This window comes from Dermacentor variabilis, chromosome 5 (assembly GCF_050947875.1).
Source record: "Dermacentor variabilis isolate Ectoservices chromosome 5, ASM5094787v1, whole genome shotgun sequence".
NCBI classification, from domain to species: domain Eukaryota; kingdom Metazoa; phylum Arthropoda; class Arachnida; order Ixodida; family Ixodidae; genus Dermacentor; species Dermacentor variabilis.
In genome coordinates, this window is record NC_134572.1 from 181,369,997 (window position 1) to 181,377,089 (window position 7,093).

At 40.3% G+C, this 7,093-nt stretch overlaps 1 long non-coding RNA gene across 2 annotated transcripts; it reads left to right on the plus strand.

The window, feature by feature from the left end:
- The first annotated feature begins 831 nt into the window (after positions 1 to 831).
- On the plus strand, positions 832 to 5,674 carry LOC142583374 (uncharacterized). Of its 2 annotated transcripts, none has more exons than XR_012828610.1 (3): positions 832 to 1,249; positions 2,002 to 2,128; positions 4,733 to 5,674. It is a non-coding gene; the product is annotated as an uncharacterized LOC142583374 (long non-coding RNA). The 2 variants fall into 2 exon arrangements; XR_012828609.1 differs by having other exon boundaries at positions 833 to 1,249; positions 2,002 to 2,115.
- Positions 5,675 to 7,093: the final 1,419 nt, after the last annotated feature.

The window sequence follows — 7,093 nt, forward strand, 5'->3', positions numbered from 1 at the left end:
GATGTATACCAAGAAACACTAAGCAAAACTGCGCCTTAGCAATCGCGTCATATCTATTTGCTGGCATGCAGTGACTGCAGCACTTGGGGCGGAAACACATCGAACGCCGCCGCACATTTCTGGCACACACCACTCAAATGCGACAAATGCACGCTGCAGAAACGATTTTTTTTTTTCAAGGAATCTTGAAAAGTCACGGACCACATGAGCGCGATCCGCGCATGATAAGCACGTCGCCACGAAAGCAAGATAGGGAACACATAAGCGTTAGCTGTGCCTCACGGGTAAAATTAAAAATCATCGTATATAAATTATGTTGCTGTGCGACGGACACAAGCGCACGGAAACATCACACACTGCACATGTGTACCTCCGAGGTTCTGTGGACAATTTCTGGGCTACATTTAAACGACAGCAGGAAGTTACTTCAATGAGAAACGAAGTGAGGGCGCATGTAGTGCAGGTAACGGCTGCGCATAAAGTCAGTTAGGGTTTTAAGGCCAGTGACCGAGGTTGAAATCGTTAAAATCACACCCCAGCAATAGCTTACGCAGGGTAAATTGTCCGGATCTTGAAGGCCATGCTTTTTGCTGACATGTGGCATAAGCGATTCAAAAGCAAGAATACTGCATGTAATTTATTTCTGCCCTAAACTATAGCACACAATATGAGCATGTCAATGTTTCCTCTTGCCTAGCAACATATGTATGTAGTTCGGCCCAAAACGGCACAAAACCTGCTGTAGTGGGTATTATTGTAGGAATCACGGAGGCCACAACAGCCGCACTATTATACAGACGGCGCTCGCAGCGCCGGTATTTTCGTATTCAACGCGACAGGTAGAATACGAAGATACGGCGTGTTGTAATTGCTCCGTCTTCAACGGTTGTTGTGCGAGCTGCATCGATGTGTTTGTTTGATCGTGTGTTATTAGGTTTGCTGTAATGAAATGAGACGTAGTTCGCGAGCACGAAAGTGCCAGAAGATGGCTTGAGTCTCGCTGTAAGCACGCCGTATGCGTGGCGCGCCAGCTAAATGTGGACCAACGATTTTCATGCCGTGGAGTGCGTTCCCTTTGTCTCCGCTGGTTGTCGTGGAAAGCTTGGTGGACGGCGCAAAGAAGTAATGCGTATTATTAGCGTGCCTCAGCTCGTCTACTACCCAGCGGCTTGTTTGCTGCAAGTAACATCGCAGACGCATCACTGGAAACTTGGAGAGCGCCTTTCGACCTCGCCGTACTGTTGAAACGGTAAGCAATCGTGCTCGCCAACTACACGTGCGTTCATCCGTGTTGTGTGTGCTTCCCGTGTCTGTATAGAGTGCCTTGCGAACGTAGCAAGTGGAACACCCACGTCAACAGTGAACCCTGTGCTGATACTTGCTACGCGCTGGTTGTAAAAATTGTGTACGCAACTCTATTGCCACAGTGCGGAATTGATAATCCTGATAAGCGTTTGCTTCCGCTGAGAAAAGTTTCGGAAATCGTGTTCACCTTGTGCAGCTGTGCGTGAGCTCCCGCCTGTCTGCTAAAGTTGCATAGTAACGACCCGTCTACCTCTTCATCGATTTAAATGACGTTTCCTCACTTATAAATGCTTCGACGTTGTGCACAATCTCTGCTTACGAGGTTTTTGGCTAACGAACAGTTCTAGGGAAAAAATGTAAGCCAATCACAGCTTGCTACTAGTACAGCTTTATTTCCAAGACAAGATGTGTTGACATAACTGACTTAACTAAACATGACAGGGGAACGTTGCCTATACTAAGTAATGTAAAAAACATTAAGATTAGATTGTAATCTGCTGCTGCGGCGCGTCCAAAACATTATTTGATGTAGAGGTCCCTATTGTCATGACATTCGATAATTTCAAGCATTTGCTCTCTTTCCACATTAGTGCAGACATTGTTTTCATGACCCTTTTAGTTGCTGATTGCATGTTTTCACGATATCACAGCTTTATTGTGCCACTGCTATAAGCTAACATAGACCTCATTTTGTAGTGGCGAGGCCGTGACCCACAACATAAACTACAAGATCGAGGAGCCCCCAGAAATGCAGACCCTGTGGATATATGGCTGCAGCAGCATGGCGTGTGATCTGGATGGTCATGCCAGGTGTGTATGAAATGTATGTGTTCCAAAAAGGGGGCTTGGTGTCATTCATGGTGAATTTTGTCAACACATTTCATACTGCAGCTTACTAAAGAGACTAAATATTTATGCAACCTTATTGAACTTGCTACTTATTTGTGTGCATAGCCATTATGCCCACATTATTGTGTTCTGTATAAAACTATACCTAACATTTCCTGATGTTTAGTATTTCTTTTGCGTAAGTTGCTTACCTGCAAGTTAAATATAATTTTTGCTTTGTACGTAGTGTATTTATGACTTTTTATTGTGGTTTTATTCTTTGAAAACTATTTCCTATGCTGTACCCCTTATTTGCATAATTTTTTTTCTGTTTGTGCTACAATCTCGTGCAGTTTTCTGTGCATGTAGGAATTTGAAGTGTAGTGGACTAAATATGTCACAGGTCTAAGCACGTAGTGTGCACACCTTTGTTTATCATTGATATCTTTACAGTTACTTCTCTGTTCCCTTAGTAACAGCCACTGCGAAATACACATTTGGTGAGCTTTAATTTCTTGAAAATTAATATGATGGTCAGTATTTACTATGCTGCATTTACTTCAGTAGTACATAGGCACAGACTGATATGGATACCTTGTGACCTACACAGGATGCCTTTTTTGTTTGTTGCATTAAAAATGGTGGCTCACCCACACGTCTTACTATATATGTGGTATGCCTCATCGATTTCACTTGTCAATTTTTACAGTGGATGAAAACAGACGAACGATTGCAATCCAACATGAAGCCCCGTTGTGGAAATGTACGGCCAAGTTGGATGACCATACTGGTCTTTTGAATGAAATATGGTGGTCTCTTATACACATACGATACCGGCCAGTTTGCCCTATGTACAATCGCCCAATTTTTTAACCTGAACGCGCGAGCATCGACCAGCCAGTCGATAAGCGCCGTATAACGGAGTACAGCGGCGAAGTGTGCGAGAATACGCGCGTGCGCGCAATGCACAGTCCAATGCAGCTTCCCTCTGCCAGGCTGTTCCGGCAACCGGACCCCACCCCACCTGCTTTTTTGTCCTTTATCGACTGGCCGGTCGATGCTCGCGCGTTCAGGTTAAAAAATTGGGCGATTGTACGCTTGACCACATGTGAAAGGGATACAGTACGCTGCCTGTGACACACACGCCAATTTTGGTGGTATCTTTCACCGAGCAAGCCTCCCTTGCCTGCTTGCCTTTCTCAATTCTCTTGCACACTGCTGTGCATATAGGCACCCCGACAAGAAAGGCTTGCTTAGATACCACTAAATTTGTCTTGTGTCTGTCAGAGGTAGTGTAGTCTATTCTTGTGATCATGTGTATATTTGGTCAAATGTACATGCAGCAGATTGGCCGGTGCCTCAACACGTGCCTAAGACAGCACCATAATTCACTCCCCGGATCAGTATGTTCGTCCCACTTGACCATGCACCGATGGGACTGGGGCTGCACGCCAGATTTAGACTGTTCATCTGTTTTGTTCAGCTGCGGCAACCAATTGACCAACAAATTCGCTGAGGAATGCCACATAAAAAGACTGGGTCACAATCTGTTTACTGAATTGTCTGCAACCTTCGTAGGAACAAATTTGTTTGTTGCAACTAGTTTTAGGCACGTTATTTCTTGTTAAATTTTCTGCTTCACCTACAGAGCAGTTATGCAATCAATTTTCAAAGAGACATGATTAGTATAATTTTTGTTTTATGTTTTTCACATGCCATGTTGGAAGAAGGACCCTTTTTAATTAAAACTGAATTAACTTTTCAATTGCAATTGGGAAGTCTTATCATTGCATTTAGGATACATATCAGTGTACATACCTGTACTAGATTAGAAACTAATTGTTTCAATAACTCAAAAGGCACGAATATACTGTGTCCATTGTATCTGACAGTGACACTGCGACTGTGTTCCAAATACCACTAATTGGCAGTTATCCATCATAATTTGCGAAAACAACTTAAAACATTATTGTTCCCCATACAATGGATACTTACATGCATCATCATGATTGCTCAAGCTCCATGTGAGAAATTTATTATTGGCATATTAAGCATAGGACATACCAACTATGGCTAACAGCGGATGGAATATTAATTTTGTCTACCGCTCAGCAATAGAAGCCTGTAGGTCATTCCCTTCTTTTCAAAAAATTTGTTTCCTATGCACAGTGTGACGTCTGTAAAGGACTCTTAGCTCATGGGTGTTCCTGCTTGCTTATCTTATAAATGGGGAATGTGTTGTCATTGCAAGATGAGATTAATGTGTGACTAGGCTGTTGTCTTTTGGAGATGCTTTTTGTCATCAGCAATGATATTCTACTGCCAGGCACATTGGCCCAGTGCTGATGTCACAGTATCTTGGGAAAGTAAAGATATTGTCAAAAATGATTCTCAAAAGAACTGCCGCTGTTTGGCAGAGTGGTGGGGAGGTGGGGTGTTCTGCCACTTTTCTGTTATAATTTTTTTCTGAAATACTGAAATGAAACTTAGCATAATGCTACAACTATATAGATATTTGTGGCATGTTTGTGCCTGCTAATACATTATGGCTGAATGTTCATTACACCTTTTGAAAATTAATTTCAATTGTATTTTCCAGGTTCCAGCGTCGCCGTTACTAGATGGACCAAATGAGGCCAAAAACTAGCCCTTCCTCGCTCCTTTCCTGGGAAGTGAAATAGCAGGTGATCATGTAAGAATGAACTTGCAACATGTGAGCAGTAGCCAAAGCTCCATACAGGTCATGCTGGTGGTGGAATGATAAGACAAAGCGCAATATTTATTTGTTTACTTATTCACTTAATATTTATTTATTCATATCTCGTGAATACTGTGCAGTTTTTCAGCAAGGAATCAGATAAAATAAAGAAATATCATTGCATCAAAGTAAACATGTTATTTGAAAAAGCATAATTCACGTAGCACAGTACCATGATAAAACATTTTCAGACAACTAGTCTGCTTTTGATACGAATTCATGAAAACTGCAAATTTTGAAGAAACAGAGCAGTAAGGTTAACAAATCTTACTCATAACTAAAAAATGAGATCACATTTCTGTTGGACCTAATACCATAATTTAATCTGGCAAATTAGAGATACCATATGCTGCTCTAATATACAATCACTAATTTATGATTAGATGTGCGAAACTCTCAAACATTGCAACAATTTCATGTAAGCTGTAAATTCATATATAAAGTTTGTTGACTTTAGACATAGCAGATGGAGTCTGCAGAACTGTGATATCTCTTTCTGGCACAGAGACGGGGATTAGTAAGCTTTGTGGTGTTATTTTTCTTAAACCTGCCAAATAGTTCTTCCTGCAACAAGTTGAATTCTCAAATGCCACAAACTTCAAATTAGTGCTGTGGTTGTCTCAAAAGTATTTCTGTATTTTGGATGTATTTGAGTAGGAAAATTTACAGAATTAACGAACTTGTGCTAGTTCTTTATTTTTTTACAGTTGCAAACTAAGTCCTTTTCCTTCAAGTTTTGCTATTTTCAGCAAATTTTAATAAATATGGATGGTTTTAATGTAAAACTATGAATTAAACATTTTTAAATGTATCAAACCTCATCAAATTTGATTCCATAGTTGCCGAAAAAAACTATTTTACTGTTTATGTGCATTACATAGGAGCTCCTGGGCTAAATCTCTTTTTTTAGTCATTGCGTGTGTCGGTCTGGTTTGTATTTCTCACCCTAATTAGAATATTGGCTCTGATCTCAAAATTGCTTCCTTACAACGACATACAAGCTTTTCAACTTTGTACGATATATGCTGTACTGCTCTATGAAAACCACTGTTTGCCACATTTTTGCAGGGCCTGCCAGTGCTAATTTTACACATAAACATAGACTAATATGCTGTGTGGTTTCGGTATATGGTGTACTTATCTGTGAAAGCCATTATTTGCCACATTTTCGCAGCGACTGCCAGTGTTATTTTTGCACTTAAACAAACTAAAATGCTGTGTCGTTTCGTCAGGCTGACACAACATTGCAGTGCACATTCATATCAGTCTATTTTCAGGCTTTAGTATCCAACCGTTCAATGTGCACTGCTGGAACAGGCACTCCTTTTGCAGTTTTAATGGTATGGTTTCTTGTCCTAGTCAAGCCTGTTATTGCCAGGTGTCAACTGTAATCAAGTCTGCCACTGATTCTTTTACCTCATGTTTCGCGTGTTTGCACCACCAGCTTGACCTGAGAAGCATGTTGGCAGCTACAGCTTGTGTGTTGCAAGTTCTAGTCTGAAGCATGTATGTCACATATATGAAGTATGTACCTAGTCTGAAGTGCAATAAACATTTCAAACTGAATACTTTGTGGTTGTAGCACCAATTATTTTGCCACTGCATTTACTGTAGTCCTTATTGCCTACAGTAGAACTTTGGTAAATTGCAAGTTTTTTACACGTATCGGCCTAGCTTTTATAGGCATTTGCTTGTAGGTACTCGAAAGCAACTGCATAGAAATATTCTATAGAATTTTGTCTTTAGCATCTCTAAAGCAACTCGATAGAAATATTCTATAGAAATTTGCCTTTAGCATCTCTAAAGCAACTCGATAGAAATATTCTATAGAAATTTGCCTTTAGCATCTCTAAAAAAACTCAATAGAAATATTCTATAGAAATTTGTCTTTAGCATCTCTAAATAAACTCGATAGAAATATTCTATAGAAATTTGTCTTTAGCATCTCTAAAGCAACTCGATAGAAATGTTCTATAGAAATGCGTCTTTAGAGTTCCTATAAGAATGCGGTGGCCAAATAACTTTTGAAACTCTATAGGAAAATTCTATAGGCAATCAAAATAAACACAATAGAGTTCTATAGAGAACATTCAAAAGACTTTCTAAAAAAACACATTAAAATTTTTTGTAAGGGGAGCTCATTGCAGTTGAACGAACTTTTTGAGAAACTGGTCAAAACTCCCACTTAAGGCTCCCACTTAA